General features: G+C 41.2%; 1 pseudogene; it reads right to left on the reverse strand.

Moving 5' to 3' along the window:
* Positions 1-1,099: 1,099 nt before the first annotated feature.
* LOC136764039 (uncharacterized) lies at positions 1,100-18,284 on the reverse strand (annotated as a pseudogene).
* Positions 18,285-18,418: the final 134 nt, after the last annotated feature.

Raw genomic sequence — 18,418 nt, forward strand, 5'->3', positions numbered from 1 at the left:
ATGCTAAGTTTGTATTGATGTACAGTAGCTAGCTTGCTTGCTTAATGGCTAAAATAATGGTATTAATGAGTGAGTAATGTGTAACTAAACCAGATTGCTGGCTGTTCCTTTAGCTCCAAGTTCCAAGTTCCAGTCCAAGTTAACCTTCCCTGCAACCAAATAGTGTTTTATTATAACATGGTGGCTGTGTATTTGCATGTATGGTGAGTTTTTACCTTGAATAGGATCTGCAAGAGGTCTGTTCAACCCCTTTAATGTTCAGCATCAATGATCAAAATGTCTAATTATCAAGTTAAATTCAGAAAATGGGATTTGGTAATTGTTGCTTGGTCTAGATAGTTGTGTAAATCTGTGATGTGTAATATCAATCCAGACCCCTGACGGACTACACATGATGGGGGTGCTGCCTACTATGACTAAGACTGGTGAAAAAACTTGTGCATGTGTGCTTATACAAATGTTTACTAGATGGTAGATTTAAGCCTATTTTTATGCCAAGTGGGCTACAGTTAGGGGGGAGGGGAAATCAAGTTGGCCCCCCATGCTACATGTCTGAGAACCATAATGCTGTAGCTTTGATGCAGATGCCTGTCTTTGCATCAGCTCATCTCTTGCATGCTGTTGATTTTCAAACCTGTAGATTGTTAATGGCCGACTGGTGTACTCCAACAATCTGCTCTATTCCCCGCCAACGTCTTCTGGCCCCATTATCTGCGGCATCTCCTTTACGGTGCCCATCAAGCTCATCTAAATCATTTCCTTCCAAAATCCTACACGGCATCTAGAACGGTCTTAAAACTGATCAACCGCACATTACACACTGCTATGTATTCAAAAGGGAGAGCTGTTCTCTGTAAACTCAGCAGACATTCAGAACTTCGCCTTGTTTTTTTAAAAACAAGAGCTCTCAATTACTTAACTGAACCCTTTATTGAAGTAATTTGTGTACATTTTACTTCTTACATTTTGTAAAACCTTATTTTTAAAATGTCAGTTAAGTAATTGATCTTGAGATCCTTTTACAACATTCAACTTTCTTGCAGCATTTTGACTGCATCTTCCTCAAGCTCATCCAGTGAAGTTGTCAACATTAAGTACATCATGGTAAAAGACTTGGTGGCAGATTCACAGACCCTTTCAAAGCGGCCTGCAGATGCTTGGTGGCTGTGGCCTTTTCCTTCTTGGCTACGGAAAGCTTCTTCTTGACCAGGTCCTTGCTGACCTCCGCTGACAGCTCCGAGGTCCACACCGCCTTGAGCTCCTTCACAGGCTAGCCTCTCCAGGGACCTGTCATCCAGGCCGAAGCAGTCGCGGGCCTTGGTGAGGATCTTGACGAACATGTTTTTGTCCACCATGGAGGACACCATTGGGATGGGGATGGCCAGAGACCCCTCCGGAAAGCGACGCCGCAGTCCAGACTATAGCTTTGAAGGCTGCTCTCTTCTTATGGAGCATTGGCACAGAGAAGGTGGGGAGGGAGATAAGCAGGGCGTTCATCCAGGTCTCCAGGATTTCCTTCTCCATCACCTCCAGCAAGTCCATGAACTCCAGCTGCTCCAGGGCCAAGCCTGAGACCAGTAAAACTGGAAGAGCTTCCATTCCCCCCTTCTTCAAACTCTCCATGTTAGTGCTCTTTTTCTCCTTCAGGGATTGGGAAGAATCCTTTGTGGTTGTGAGCAGGATGAAATAAAGGGCCTTGCCGGCACTCCTCATCTCTTTCCAGAGGGAAAGCTGGCCTGGAAGCTACCGTAACAATGAAGGCTGAAGAGACTATAATAGTATGCAGACCGAGCAAAATAGATTTATTAATCTAGCAACAGGCAGTTGTTCAGGGCATACCCTCTAGACATTCCTCTCTCCACAGGTTTCTGTTTATTATGATAAGAGGAACACCCAAACAGAGAGAGACCACAGCTGTTTAAGTCTGTTTGCTTCCCCAGATTGGCAGGAATTGTTTTTGTTAATGATTGAGGGACAGTAAAAGATGACTGTGGGATCGGACCTTTTGTAAATGCATCAAAGAAAGCCATTTGGTTGGTGGATCCTACACCTTCCCCCGGGAAGATGGATCACAAGCAGACTCGGGCTTGCACCTTTTGATTGGATGAATACCCACAATATTCCATGTCATTTTCTTATAAAGCTTCACTCGTGTTTGTAAAAACTAAGTTCTCACTGAAGGAATTCCCTGACGTGGTGCTTCCAAGCTAGCTTGTTAATAAAGTTTCTATTTACTTTATCTCGACCACATTTCCAATTATTTCCAAGAAGGGTTCAACACTTGACATCAAGAACAAGAATCTGAACTTGCCTCCACTCCTGGGACCAGAATGGTGAGTGAATTGGCATAATGGCATTACAAGATCTGTATGTCTGTATGTGAATTCCTACAAGAGAAGTTTAAAAATGTTAAACTTGAAATGGAAAAGGAAGTAATTGATCACTATAGATCAAGAAAACACAGAAGTAGTGAAATAATTGAGATTATTTTACATGTTATTCTAGATAATAAGAAGCTTCATAAATAAAGAAATGTGATGATAAGGCCTGTTTGAGACGGGGTCAATAAAACACCACAAATCTGATATCTGAATTATCTTTGGATCTCAGTGTGTATGTACTTTCTGCTTTTGATGTATATGTATAGTCTGAAGGTTATGTAAGGTAAATGTCTGTTTTGTATGCATGTGTTTTTAATATTGTGCATAGCCCAGAATATGATTGAGAATGGAAATAACTATAAAATTATATTAAAAATTATGCAGTTATTCAATAATAGTAATATTGCATGAATAGTCCTAGTGTCCTCTAAGACCCAGAAGCACAAGGATTTGTTTGTTAAAAATGATATGTTGGACAAATAAATTCTGTAAAGTCAAATTAAATTAAATTTAAAGGCATCCAAATGAGCAGCACCGAGCTGAGAGACTGGTGCAGCCCTGACAGCCTGTGAAAACAGGAAATATGAGACAGACAGCCTGATGTCAAATCCAGGCAAGTGAATGCAAACAGATTAGTGACATATTATAGTCTTACTTTCAGAAATGTATTGGTGCCTAGCTTAAAATACCTGAAATAGAAGTTAATATTAGACTTTGGATTTAAGATGACTGAAGTAGGAAAAGGGTAAGAATTTTAAGGATACTATAGAAGTATAACATTATAAGCATTGAATAAGTGAGCTAAATAATATTGAATAATTTAAAGGAGAAAAGGAAAAATAAAATAAAAATATACTATTGGAATCAGTTTTACAAACCAGATATCGAAATACAATGTTGAGAATTGAATTGGAGCACATTTTAGAAATAGAAATCTGAGGAAACTGCAAAAATGTGGTGAAGCTTTTCTAGATACGGATAAATGGATAATCGGGTGCTCCAGGATATTAAAAATGTGGTCATTTAGTGGTTATATTATTAATGGTAATAATATTGATGAATTGACGAATAGAAAAATAACTACTATTATCTGTCTAAGGGAACCAGCAACAATGAATATCCCTCACATTTAGTCCACAGGTTCTCCACCCACATGCCATGACACAGCAAAGTGCATATCGGTGGCATCGTTAGACCTGGGTTTCCGTGGCTTAAGCCTAGGGTCTTCTGATTCAAAATCAAAAAATATATTTGTAATCTGATAAATTACCATACCGGAGAAAACACCGTCAGCACCCCCCACCCCGCCCCCCCGCGCTCTTACCGTAGTAAACCTCTTCATATTCATAAAACATTCGGGGCTGTAGCCCCCCTAACACCTGAAGTCTAGCGACGCCCATGGTGCATATTCTCCCCTCTCACATTAGTCTTTGCTCTTAGTGGGGTGGCCCATATACCGTCCTCATGACCACTGATACCAGTGCCACTGTGGATGGACAGGAGGGAGGGGGATGGTGGAAGAATACTATCTTTACCATACTCTGGTAAAAGTAATTAAGAAACTAACTCTGCTGATTCCAAGAATAGACCGACCGAGAGCATTACGATTTAATGTCTCTACAGGTGCTGAAATAACATAATTTTATCTTTCATGAAAATTGGGGAAAGGCCTGAAGAAATCTCAGAAAAAGACAATACATTGAAAAGGGAATTGCAAACCAATAATGATGAAAAGTAATCTGTATAGTCATACAACTTCAACCTCTTTTTAATCTAAGCGCAATTGAAGGATATAGAGTCTGGTGGGACTATGGGCATTTCATTAACTAAATTTTCTATGATTTAGTAGATTGACTACTGAATTTAAAGAATTGTGCTGTTTGGCAGTATGACTGAAATGTGAAATGATATGTAATGTTTGAATGTAACTGTAAGTTGGTACACACTGAATAATGCTATTATGGTGTATTGTGTTGTATATGGAATAGTGTGAAAAACCTAGTTCTATAATTGTATGTGGTAACAAAGCCAATACTTTGTAATACACAAATTATACATATCTGCTCTAGTTAAAAATGGTTTATAGCATAATACATCTATTTGTTGATAGAGTTGGCCTTAGAGCAGTGCCAATTTGTTACTAACTTTTGGGAAATTTATAGATGCTAATGTTTTTACAAAGATTTGTACATCAGTCATCACAAGGTTTAGTTTTGTAGAATGTAGAATGTAGAACGTGTACCCTGGATCCTCTCCCTTCTCGCCTCTACCAAGCGACCGCTCCTGATCTTCTCCCCTTCATGTCCTCCCTCCTCAACTCCTCACTCCTCTCTGGCTGTTTCCCCTCTGCTTTTAAACAAGCTGCTGTCATCCCACTGCTCAAGAAACCAACCCTTGACACCACCTCTCCTCAGAACTACCGCCCCGTCTCCCTACTCCCCTTCCTCTCAAAGACTCTCGGACTGTCCACCGTCAGCTGCAATCCGGCTTCCGCACAGCTCACTCCACTGAGACGACTCTCCTGGCAGTCACTGACTCCCTCAGGTTTGCTCTGGTGGCCTCCCTCTCCTCAGTCCTCATCCTCCTTGACCTCTCCTCAGCATTTGACACCATTGATCACTCCATCCTCCTCTTCTGCCTTGCTGACCTTGGAATCTCTGGGACTGCTCTCACCTGGTTCTCCTTCTACCTCAGCAACCAGACCTACCAAGTGACATGGGGCAGTTCCTCATCCACCCCCAACCTCTCCTCACAGGCGTTGCCCAAGGCTCCGTCCTGGGCCCGCTCCTGTTCTCTCTCTACACTCGCTCCCTGGGCCCCCTCATTGCTTCCCATGGTTTCTCCTACCTATTCTGTGCCGATGATGCCCAGATCTTCCTGTCGTTTCCCTCTTCCGACCCTCTCATCCAATCTCACATCTCTTTCTCTTTGTATCCTATCTCCACCCAGATGCACTTGCATCACCTCAAGCTCAACCTCTCCATATCAGATCTCCTGTTTTTCCCCCACTTTTCCTCACCTTCTGCTGACCTCCCCATCTTGATCCCCTTGGGATCCACCACACTCTCTCCTTCCGCTAAAAAATCGATCCTGCGCTCTCCTACACCCAGAACATCACCATGCTGACAAGCACCTGCAGATTCTTCCTGAGCAACATACGACAGATCCATCCCTTCCTCACAGACTACTCGACTCAGCTGCTCGTCCAGTCCCTGGTCCTCTCCCGCCTGGACTACTGCAACTCCCTCCTGGCCGGCCTGCCTGCATCTACTACCCGCCGCTCCAGCTCATCCAGAACTCTGCTGCTCGTCTGGTATTCTCTCTGCCCCGATTCGCACACGCTACTCCACTGCTCTGCTCCCTCCACTGGCTCCAGATAGCAGCTTGCATTCAGTTCAAGACATTGACCCTCACCTACCGCTGTCTCAACCACACTGCACCAAGCTACCTTCAGTCACTCGTCTCTCCATACATCCCCTCCAGACCACTGCGCTCCTCCAGTGCCAGAAGACTGTTCCTCTCCACTCTCCTTCCTCCAGAGCCGCTCCTTCTCATCCCTGGCGCCTAAATGGTAGAACAACCTGCCCACTGAAGTCAAAACCGCAGAGTCCTTGACCTCATTCCAGCGCTTACCCAAGACGCATCTTTTCTAACAGTACTTGTTATATTAGTCCTTTATCCCTGCTAGATAGCACTTCTCAGTTTTATCATGCTTCTTGTGTTTTTGATTTTGTTTTCCTCCTTGCTTCCTTTCCCGTAGCCCTTGACTGTGACCCTACATCTTGACAGCAATTAGCTTTTACCATTCAGGATGTAGGACCTCACTTACTGTACTTGCTTGTTTAAATTGTAAATTTGAATTTGTAAAATGTATTTTGAATTGCTATGTTTAGTTTAATTGAATTTGTAATGATTGATGCCTTTACACAACTGTATTTTTGCACTTTGTTCTACACTTATGTTGTAAGTCGCCCTGGATAAGGGCGCCTGCCAAGAAATAAAAATAATAATAAGAATGGAATTATGAAATTCATTATGAAAGATCAAGGTTTATTTGAAGAAAAAAATATATATATTGAGACAATGAATGTCCATTAACAGGTAAAATACAAATAAAGATATCCAAAATAAGTTGGATAAAAAGAGGAAAGAGATAAGCATATTGTTTTGAAAGTTTGACAGCTCCACACAAAAGCGTCTCTACACTAGGAAGTAAAGTTGATTCAGTAAACAGGAGATATGATGCTGCTGACAACAGCTGAGTGCTGTACTGAAATAATTTGTGATTAACTAGAACCAAGATTATAATAGTTTTCAATTGTCCCTATACTGGAAACCTGATAGATTGTGCAAATGTCAACTACTGTACATGTGATAGAGATGCCTTTCATAAGGAGGATCTCTGATGTGTGAATCATGCATTGTGTCTTCAGATGACTGATTTATTCTACATGGGAGATATGCACATTATGAATCGTGTCCTGAAGGAACCGATGTCTGACCCGTGGTGGCAAAGGTACATATGGAGAAGACGTTGGTGTTCTCGTTGAGTAGGGCGCGGCTTTCAAGACTGAATGTTTTGAACAGACCGATGTTGAGGTCCACAAAGCCGAAGTGATGGTTTTCTTAATGGAGAAATAAGTTACAGTACTGTAATTAAAGGTTTTCCAGATTATAGAAATTTGCAATACATTGTGAAACAGCTCAAATAGCGTCCGCATTAGCATAAATTCTATTACTATTATTATTATTATTTTTATTTCTTGGCAGTCCAGAGCGACTTACAACATAAGTGCAAAACAAAGTGCAAAAATACAGTTGGTAAAGGCATCAAACATTATAAAGTAAATTTACATAAAACAGCAATTCAAAATATAATACATTTTACACAGGTAAGTACAGTAAGTGAGGTCATACATCCTGGAAAGTAAAATGTAAGTGCTGTCAAGAGGTAGGGTCACAGTCAAGGGCTATGGGAAAGGGAGCAAGGGGGAAATCAATCAATAACGCAAGAAGCATAATAAAACTATGTGACATGCTATCTAACGGGAATTAAAAGGACTAATATTACATGTACTGTCTGAAAAGATGTGTCTTAAGTAAGCGCTGGAATGAGGTCAAGGACTCTGTGGTTTTGACTTCAGTGGGCAGGTTGTTCTACCATTTAGGGGCCAGGGATGAGAAGGAGCAGCTCTGGAGGAAGGAGAGTGGAGAGGAGGCAGAATTAGTCTTCTGGCACTGGAGGAGCGTAGTGGTCTGGAGGGGATGTATGGAGAGACGAGTGTCTGAAGGTAGCTTGGTGAAGTGTGGTCGAGACAGCGGTAGGTGAGGGTCAATGTCTTGAACTGAATGCGTGCCGCTATCAGGAGCCAGTGGAGGGAGCGGAGCAGTGGAGTAGCGTGTGCGAATCGGGGCAGAGAGAATACCAGACGAGCCGCAGAGTTCGGGATGAGCTGGAATGGGTGGGTAGTAGATGCAGGCAGGCCGGCCAGGAGGGAGTTGCAGTAGTCCAGGCAGGAGAGGACCAGTGACTGGACGAGCAGCTGAGCCGAGTAGTCGGTGAGGAAGGGACGGATCCGGCGTATGTTGCCCAGGAACATCTGCAGGTGCGTGTCAGCATGGTGATGTTCTGGGTGTAGGAGAGCGCAGGATCGAGGGTGACTCAGATTTGTAGCGGAAGAAGGAGAGAGTGTGGTCGATTCCAAGGGGATTGAGATGGAGAGATCAGCAGAAGGTGAGGAAGAGTGGGGAAAAACAGCAAATCTGATTTGGAGAGGTTGAGCTTGAGGTGGTGCGAGTTGATCTGGGTGGACATAGTAGACAAAGAGAAAAAGATGTGAGATTGGATGAGGAGCTCAGAAGAGGGAAACGACAGGAAAATCTGGGCATCATCGGCACAGAAGAGGTAGGAGAAACCATGGGAAGCGATGAGGGGGCCCAGGGAGCGAGTGTAGAGAGAGAACAGGAGCGGGCCCAGGACGGAGCCTTGGGGTACGCCTGTGAGGAGAGGTTGGGGGGTGGATGACGAGCCTCGCCATGTCACTTGGTAGGACCGGTCGCTGAGGTAGGAGGAGAACCAGGTGAGAGCAGTCCCAGAGATTCCAAGGTCAGTGAGGCAGGAGAGGAGGGTTGAGTGATCGGCAGTGTCAAATGCTGCGGAGAGATCAAGGAGGATGAGGACTGAGGACTGATAGTTTAATTTATAATGTACTTTTGGTGGAGATATAATATTATTCAAATTAATACAATTAAAGCTTTGAAGTGAGAATAAGTCCATTGCCCTTCTCTTTAGATTGACTAAGGGAGAGATTTGTAGAATGTGCAATGTTTATATGTAAACTGAATTTGTAAAAATAACAGATGTGGCTGAAGCAACAAAATGTATGTATTATGTAGGTAGTAAATTGGGATTGACTTTTAAGACATGGGGCAGGATATAACATGGCCACTGCAATTTCTATAAGAGAACTCAATATTCGGAAAGATGTAGTTTGCCTAACCAAGCAAAGAAAAGGACATTCCTATCCCCTGATTGTTTGAATACCTCGCCGTACATACCATACATACCTTGTAGGTGGCAGACTGGGATGGATGGGAGCTGAAAACACAGCATCAGACCACTTGCCCCTCAGGAGGAAGAAATTATACATTTGTGACCATTTTAAAGTATTTAATGTCGTTGGCTGGTATGAATCATCTTAACATTTTTGTTTTATTTTGCTGTTCAGTCTCTTAAGAGTCTTGTCTTTCCAACAGAAATAGAACACATTGGCATCTTCATTGAAAGTCAAACTGATTCTCATTTTCTTTTAATTTATTTGTGGAGATAAGTTCGTCTGAAGAGACTAGATACATTTGAAAATAAGTACATTTAACGTACATGGTTTTTAATTACAATTTTGAAACACAATTTATAAATTTTATTTGTCAGGATGGATTTACCCAATAAATGACAATTTCTGTGTTTCTTTCTCTGTATTATTTCTCATTTTCTCACTCTTTCAAACATACACAAAATCATGTAAATGTGCACAAATACAGAATACAGTATATCAGCAATATAACTTAAAAAAAAAAAAAAAAGTAAGAACACTTCCCTTTGGTTAAGTATTCTTAAAAAATACTGTTTTCTGTTCTGTTACTTATCTCCACTCTCCTAAGACAGCAGTGAAATATATATTGAAAATCTACAGAGAATATATGCAAACTGCAGCATGGGAGTGGAGATAAGGGTTGCTGTGGCCTAAACTAGAAGGAATACAAAAACATATTAGCCGTGTGAAGATCTGCTAGTTTTCCTCATGCCAGTCCATGTTATAGCACATCCTGTTTGGACAGTATTGTAACCTTATCAGACCCCTAACCTCTTCCCCACCATGCAGCCTGTGATGAACAGAAGTAAATGTCTATAGTGTATATGTTGTCTTTCTGGTTGTGCGGCAGTGTATGTCTCTCTTCTATGGAGGTAATCCTGTAATCCCAGTAACTGATTAGCAGTGGCATGTATGTTCTCGATGCGTTTATTGGTGGTACAGCATGTGCCCTAGATTGGGAGCATTTCAATGTACTTCACAACAGGGGACAGAGTTACAGAGGTAAAGCCAGATTTGAGAAGTGTAAAAGCCCATTGAAAGGAGTGTGTGACAGTGTGTGGTGGAAGGAGATGCCACTTTGACTAAACAAATGGGTTCGGCACTAATCCACAATAACAGGAGGGAGTTGTGTTCAAGATAGCAGACTTCATGGAACAGGCAGGTAACTGGAGCAACACTCCTACACTACCATTGTAAACTCTCTGCTACGCAGGAACTGGAGCACCACTATTTATAACCTTGTTCCCCATGACTGTCTCCCCCAATCATGGTGCCCCCCATGTACCCATATGGGGCTAACCCCTGACCCCAGGAACTAACATTTCCTGGCTAACTATACACAGAACACATGAACTATCCCACCCCCAGCACACAGATAGACAATTACAGCCCCCAGTCCCAAATGTACACAAAAATATATATATAAAAAATGTAAACACAAGCTCTCGCTCCAAACTACTCCCCCCATATAAATATGGCCCTATAAGTTTAATTTATTACAGTTCCAAAGTGCTATACATTAATATATAGATATATACAGTATGGCTATTAAACTTTTATAATTGCAAATTAGCAATGCATATGTGGAAATGTACGTTTGAAACTCTTAAATTGCTTCTAACTGAACTACATCGCAATGCTTTTTCTTTCTCTTCCTCTTCTTCTTTTTAATCTACTGATTACTTAGCAGATGTTTTGACCTTGGCAACTTACAACTGTCTTAAAATATGCAAGTTTCACACAAACCCTTTACCAAGAGCAATGAGTATATACTATAATGTAGCCCTAATCTCAGTAAACAGGGAACACAATACACTCATGCAGTATAATGTATTGCAAAGAGCCACAGCAGACAGAAGAGCCACTTGTGTCCTTCAAGTCTCAGTCTGTGCATCACTCTGCTACAATGTGCAATATCTGTGTGACATCTGCAGAAGGCAGGAGGGGGTCTGAGCTTTATATCGCCTTTATATCTTGCTGTAGCACTGAGTTATACTGAGAGTTGATGTGTATGTCTCTGCAGCCCAAGAAATATGGAAATGTGCAGTATATGGAAATATGAAGTATTTTGTATTTTCTGACTCAATGACAAATAAAGGAAGTGGGTCTTGTGGTTATCAAGTAAACAAACTGAGTGTTTCTGCCAGATCTAAGCATATGCTTCTCCACTTCAGTGTCTTCAGTTTCCTTATGAACAGTGTCAATGTTTGGCCTAAGAAAGGCAGATGAACAGAAGGTGGTCTCTGCCGGTCCTGAGGTAGATCTCCTCTGGGTTCTTGTAGTGTTTTCCTCTGGAATGGCCTTTGTTTTTTCTGTGGTACCTTACAACAATATAAAAAAAAGTAGGAAAATGGACGATTGTTTTGATAGAGAAATGTAGTGGCTGTAAATGAGACTGCAAAACTGCTTCAGAAGGGAAGATAGATGCATTATCTGGGACTTGTAGGGGCTGTGATGTTAAACGCAGGAACTGCAGTGTGTTTGTGTGTGTCTGTCTGTCAGTTCTCTGTCGGGGCAGATTGTTTGGGGATCCAAATTGTTGAGTGTGGAATTATGGTGGCTTCTCAGGTCAAAGGTCAGCCCCATGTGGGAAAAGAGGGGGAGCCATGACTGGGGAGAGGGGATCACGGAGGCAAGGGTATATAGAGATGCCCCAGTAAGACTGAGAGAAGCTAGGAGACAGTAGTGCTGTATCTGCAGCAGCTGTGATGCTCTGATAATAAAACCAATTGAATGAACCCTGACTCATCTAATACATTTGTATTTATTTCTGAGGACAGATTGCTATGGGTACTGGGAGCCTGATCTATTGGAGAACTGCTCTGTAGCGAGTCTGTGGTTTGGTCTGGTGATTGTCTCAAGTCCAACTCTGATAAAGCTTTGAATTTTATCATGATCAGGATTATCATTTGTTGTATGCATTGTTTCTGTTCACAGTTTAGGAGACTACCTGAGGAAACCGATGAAGAGCAGGATGAGTGAAAATAAGCATGAAACCAATGTGGTCAGAGGCCTCAGTTTTCATAGCTTTCAGTTTAGAAAGGAAGTGAGGCTGATTTGAGACCAAATTCTTAGAAATGTATAAAACACACAATAATATTGTTGTTGCTGTGTTTGCTGATAATATCAGGAACTATTGGCTTATTTTATTCTACACAGACACGTAAAGTTTCACTGCAGTTCTTTAAACAAACATGCAGGCAATGTGGCCTTGTACATCCTTTTTCATATCTAGTAACTACTAAGATGGTAACATAGTCAAATGACAGAACATTTGTACAGTGAGGGAAAAAAGTATTTGATCCCCTGCTGATTTTGTTCGTTTGCCCACTGACAAAGAAATGATCAGTTTATAATTTTAATGGTAGGTGTATTTTAACATTGAGAGAGAGAATAACAACAAAAAATCCATAAAAATGCATTTCAAAAAAGTTATAAATTGATTTGCATGTTAATGAGGGAAATAAGTATTTGACCCCTTCGACTTAGTACTTGGTGGCAAAACCTTTGTTGGCAATCACAGAGGTCAGACGTTTCTTGTAGTTGGCCACCAGGTTTGCACACATCTCAGGAGGGATTTTGTCCCACTCCTCTTTGCAGATCCTCTCTAAGTCATTAAGGTTTCGAAGCTGACATTTGGCAACTCGAACCTTCAGCTCCCTCCACAGATTTTCTATGGGATTAAGGTCTGGAGACTGGCTAGGCCACTCCAGGACCTTAATGTGCTTCTTCTTGAGCCACTCCTTTGTTGCCTTGGCTGTGTGTTTTGGGTCATTGTCATGCTGGAATACCCATCCACAACCCATTTTCAATGCCCTGGCTGAGGGAAGGAGGTTCTCACCCAAGATTTGACGGTACATGGCCCCGTCCCCGTCCCCGTCCCTGTCCCTCGATTTTGGTCTCATCTGAACACAACACTTTCACCCAGTTCTCCTCTGAATCATTCAGATGTTGGCAAACTTCAGACAGGCCTGTACATGTGCTTTCTTGAGCAGGGGGACCTTGCAGACACTGCAGGATTTCAGTCCTTCACGGCGTAGTGTGTTACCAATTGTTTTCTTGGTGACTATGGTCCCAGCTGCCTTGAGATCATTAACAAGATCCTCCCGTGTAGTTCTGGGCTGATTCCTCACTGTTCTCATGATCATTGAAACTCCACGAGGTGAGATCTTGCATGGAGCCCCAGACTGAGGGAGACTGACAGTTATTTTGTGTTTCTTCCATTTGCGAATAATCGCACCAACTGTTGTCACCTTCTCACCAAGCTGCTTGGTGATGGTCTTGTAACCCATTCCAGCCTTGTGTAGGTCTACAATCTTGTCCCTGACATCCTTGGACAGCTCTTTGGTCTTGGCCATGGTGGAGAGTTTGGAATCTGATTGATTGATTGCTTCTGTGGACAGGTGTCTTTTATACAGGTAACGAGCTGAGATTAGGAGCACTCCCTTTAAGAGAGTGCTCCTAATCTCAGCTCGTTACCTGTATAAAAGACACCTGGGAGCCAGAAATCTTGCTGATTAATAGGGGATCAAATACTTATTTCCCTCATTAACATGCAAATCAATTTATAACTTTTTTGAAATGTGTTTTTCTGGAATGTTTTGTTGTTATTCTGTCTCTCACTGTTAAAATACACCTACCATTAAAATTATAGACTGATCATTTATTTGTCAGTGGGCAAACATACAAAATCAGCAGGGGATCAAATACTTTTTCCCCCTCACTGTATTTGCTCTAATTATTTGAGACAGGAACTTGAACCATGAAATCTAAACCAACTACAATGTTTAGTTTCACCTCCTTACTTGTAAAAGCTTAAATAATATTTTTTGTTTTGGTAGTAACACAGAAATAAAGCAAACCACAAGTTCCTTTTTAATTATTCCTCACTAGTGTTCTTTCTGTCTACAGGTTTCAGTTTCTACTGCTTTTTGCAGGCAGACAACACCAACTGTAAAATGAAAATTCTGGATGACATTTATATTGTTAAATTATTGTTTTATCATACAGTGTCTCTCAAAAGTATTCAACCCCTTGATCAACACAGAAAATGTCCATAATGTCAAAATATAATCTGCAAATTGTTCTAAATGAATTACTAATACAAAACAGAAAATAATTGAATGCATAAGCAATCACCCCCTTCAGTCAATATTTGGTTGAGGCACCTTTGCCAGCAGTAATAGCCATGAGTCTATGTGGATAAGTCATTGGTGAAAAGCAATTTTAAACTCTTTCCACATATTCTCAAGTGGATTGAGGTGCAGGCTTTAACTGGGCCACTCCAGGACATTGACCTTTTTGTTTTTAAGCCACTCTAGTGTGGCTTTGGCTGTATGTTTGGGGTCATTGTCCTGCTGGAAGATAAATCTTCTCCCAAGTCCCAGGTCTCTTGCAGACTTCAGCAGGTTTTCTTCCAGGATTTCTCTGTACTTTTGCCCTCTATCTTTAAAAGGTTTCCAGGCCCTGATGCAGAGAAGCATCCCCATAATGATTCTGCCACCACCATTTTTCACGGTAAGGATGGCGTTCTCAGGATGTGTGTTCAGTGGTGTAGTGGTAGAAAAAAGCTACTGGAGCGGTCCCAATCAGAATCCATCAACGTAGTAAAAGAAGATACAATAACCCCCCCTTTCCATTTAACACAATTTAATCAGTTATTTAAAACATATAGCGTATTTGTTATAAAAATGTTTTAATTTAATAAATTTTCATTAGTCCTAACTGTTACAAATGTGTTACGAAGTCCTGCTGTAACTTTGTAACAGTAGTACTGCTCTTAGCAGGAGACCATTCGTATAGCTATGCTTAATTGGTTTATGGTGCTTTAAATAATGAATACACTTAACCAGGGCTCGAAATTAACGATCCGGGACGATAAAAAATATGTCTGGGAAGGTTCAACACAGACTTTGGGACGATTGCTGGACGATAGGCAATAAAAATATAAAATGCATACACCAGTGGTTCCATACTAACATGCTTAAACACAAGGCTGATGAAACAGATCATCACATTTAGCTTAAAAGTTCATAAACGATGAACAATTAATTCATATTACAAGCGCTGCCGTGTGTGCGTCGGGTGGATGGGGCGCGTCGGGAGAGCACACTCTCACACATGCGCACTGGATGCAGCGGGTTGGGATGTGATGTGACAGATGGACAGGCCTGGCTACTGTACGGTAAAAACATTTGAAACAGGAAAGATCTGAAGATACAACTATAGGATTGTGCCTTACTGCTTTTGACAGTCCAATAAACGTGTTAATGTTAATTAATACATGTTTACAAGGGTAAACCAGGAAGTCTTAAAAATAATCCGCATTTTTTCTATGGTCAGATTTTGGCTATGGGTTATTAAAAGCAAGCTAAGGTAGGCTATGTAAAACGTCCAGGTTTCAAACAGTGATGTCTGGCTAGGCATCATTATGTAATTATTTAGGTTATGTAAATGTGTAATCATTCTAACGTTGGACATCGGCATATTAATGTGAATTTCACTCTCTCTCCCTGCCCGTCTGCAGGCGGATCTGCGTTTTTCTGGCGTTGCTGTGGCATTCGTTTTTTAGTGGCATATGACATAGACAATGTTGACTTCTTCCTCACTGTCCAAATATGTGCATTGCGTCATTCTGCTAGTGGAAACTGGGCCGGTTGTACTACAGGATCAGAAACAGGATCGGATCCGGGCTCACTGGATCCGGATCATGAACAGGCGCTGTGAAGCAGATCGTGATCCGGCTCCGCTGATCAGGGTGTTTGATCCGGTTATTGAGCAGCGCGGGCGGTGACTCCGCAGTTTCCTATTGACGTGAACCGGCTGGTCAGACTGGGCGGCTGTATGAACATCTACCGATCTAATAATTCAATGGCAATCGTAAACCTTTCACAAAACTATACTGTATTGCTGACAAGTTTATGAATTAAACTTTGAATTCATTAGTCCGTAATCCGAAAAGTTGTCCGTCAAGGACATTGCCCCTTGGATCCGTTAAAACCTCACTAAGTACACAACCACTGTTTCTTTAACTACTCAACTACAAAAAAAAAAAAAAAATATATATATATATATATATATATATATATATATATATAATATTTTGCCAATAATCACTTGTATTTATAACCCGCTTTTCCTATACCCAATATCGCTACAAGTCAAACAGTCAAAACAAACAAGATCAAACAGGCAACAAGAGTATTAAAAAACAACAAATTTGTAAAAATGTGAGTTTTAAGAAATGTCTTTAAGTGAATGCGAACACACTGAAACATTATTTTTAGTATACTGTTGTGTTGTGTTGTTTAACGGGGCAGAACATCTCCATGGAATATTGTTTACGTTAGAGTTCAATTAATACATTAAATGATTAATAATGTAATGGATGTTTGTTTTTATTAAGATGCATTGTCTTTTTCTAAACACATTTAGTTTTTGTAATGTTAGCTGTCTGTGTCAGAAATACACAAATTACTTAAATAGTGTTGCAAATAACCTAGACAGATGTCGGCATGTCAAAATGCAAGAAAAAAGTATTTTAATTTTGGGACAGGCCAAGTTCAGTTCGCGACGGTACCGGGACAGTGAGGATTTCTTCTCCGCCGTAACCCTGAGGTAATCCTGCAGGCCAGTGCTGTGGATCCAGGACTAATTCGTATTTTGGACGATTTTCCTCTGAAGAAGCCTGCAAGTAAAATTATTCAAAATGAATGGTAGCATTTATGTACTCAATATTAATTGTATATATTTGTGTTTTATACTTTTGAGTTACAGTTGTATAAACATGTTGTCCAAAAGTTAAATTAGCTTCCCCGCAATTAATTAAACAATCAAATTTCACTTGGTACAAAATACACGAACATACCTTCTCATTTGATGCAGTGGCTGTAAAAAGTGGGTCTTTCGTGTGATTGGTGAGGCTGATGAGGAATAGTTTTTTATTTGTTTTCACACGTTTGTGATTGGAGGTGAGCTCTGGCAACTGTCTTTGTCCCCATCCTCTTCCATGATTCAAAAGGCGTATTATTCTACGTGCCATACAAAGCTCATACAAGGCATCGTACAGACTCTGAGATCTGAGGATTTCTGGCGAACACAGTTTCTTCAGAAACCCGTTGTATGTCGCCCTTTCAGCAGAAGTCCGTTATCGTTTAATGCTGCAGACTTAAAATGAGCCGCCAGAACTTCAAAACCTTCCCACACATTGGAGACAGTCCTGAATGAACTGGAAACCCATCGCACGTCCATTACGCGACCAATTCTGGGTACATGTTGGGGTACATGTCTGCAATGTCTGCCGGGGAGCCGTTCCGAGCCATCAGTTAACACAGCAATTTTGCCATCAATGTGTTTTATTCTCTCGCAGGATTTTTCTGACCATTTCCTCAGAGAGGTGGCTGATAATTTGATTGGGTTGTATCAGAAATGAAGACCATTCACCCCACTCATTTCTTGCAGTAAGGCCTGCTGATCAGAATAGGGGTGATTTTGTTTTGCAAGGTAGTAAGCAGTAGAAAATATTTTACATTTAGGCTCATGGTCACGCCTTTTGGCATTGTCAACACAGTTCCCAATTATATCATCTGAATCGTGCTGTAGCAGTGTATAGTGGCCTTGTTGTGATTGCTGCATTTCTTGTGTTCAGCTGTCTTTTTTTTTGCAAAGATCTTAACTGTTACTCTCGAGTTTTTCCATTTTCCCAACACTGTAGTTTTCCATGCAGCAGACGCAAAGACGCCCTGACTTTTTAAAACTGACAAAGCAGAAACACCTCTACTTACATTACACCTCAGATTACCATCGGCACAGTCGAGGAAAGTGTAGTTTTTTCTTTTCCTCCCATACCTCTGAATTCCAGATGTTTGGCCGTGGACTTTGTGATCTGTCTTGTTTCCCCGCACCTTTATCTTCAGTTGTGTCACGGTGTGCAGCGAGGCCTTCCTCCCACAGTGCCGTCTCTTCACGATCTCCCTCAGTCCATCAAATTGTATTGTATATATATACTTTTATTTTGTATTGATTATTTTAAAATTTTTACCGTAATAATCAACTCGCATAAACTGCTATCTATTTTGGTCTGAAACTACCGAGGAACCCGACAGTTCTATATTCTGATTGGCTAAAACTTCATTACTAGATGTGGAATAATCCAATCATAACTGTGAACTGATTTTCCTGGGAGATCAGTTTCCAAGACAGATGTTTTGTAAGATTGTGCACTTCATTGCGCTGGCACTGTTTGTATGTAAATTGTTACATTGATAATCAGTCTTTGTTACTTACTCTCATCAATGGCTGGGTCCACCATTGAGGACACCGGACCTCTGTATTTTTTTCCAGGTGTATATTAAAAGTCATAAAATAATTGTCAACACACCGGGCAGGGCAGCACCTTAATCCACCCAAGCGTTATGAGGAAACTAGAGAAGTTTACTATACGTC

This window comes from Amia ocellicauda, chromosome 12 (assembly GCF_036373705.1).
Source record: "Amia ocellicauda isolate fAmiCal2 chromosome 12, fAmiCal2.hap1, whole genome shotgun sequence".
Lineage (NCBI taxonomy): Eukaryota > Metazoa > Chordata > Actinopteri > Amiiformes > Amiidae > Amia > Amia ocellicauda.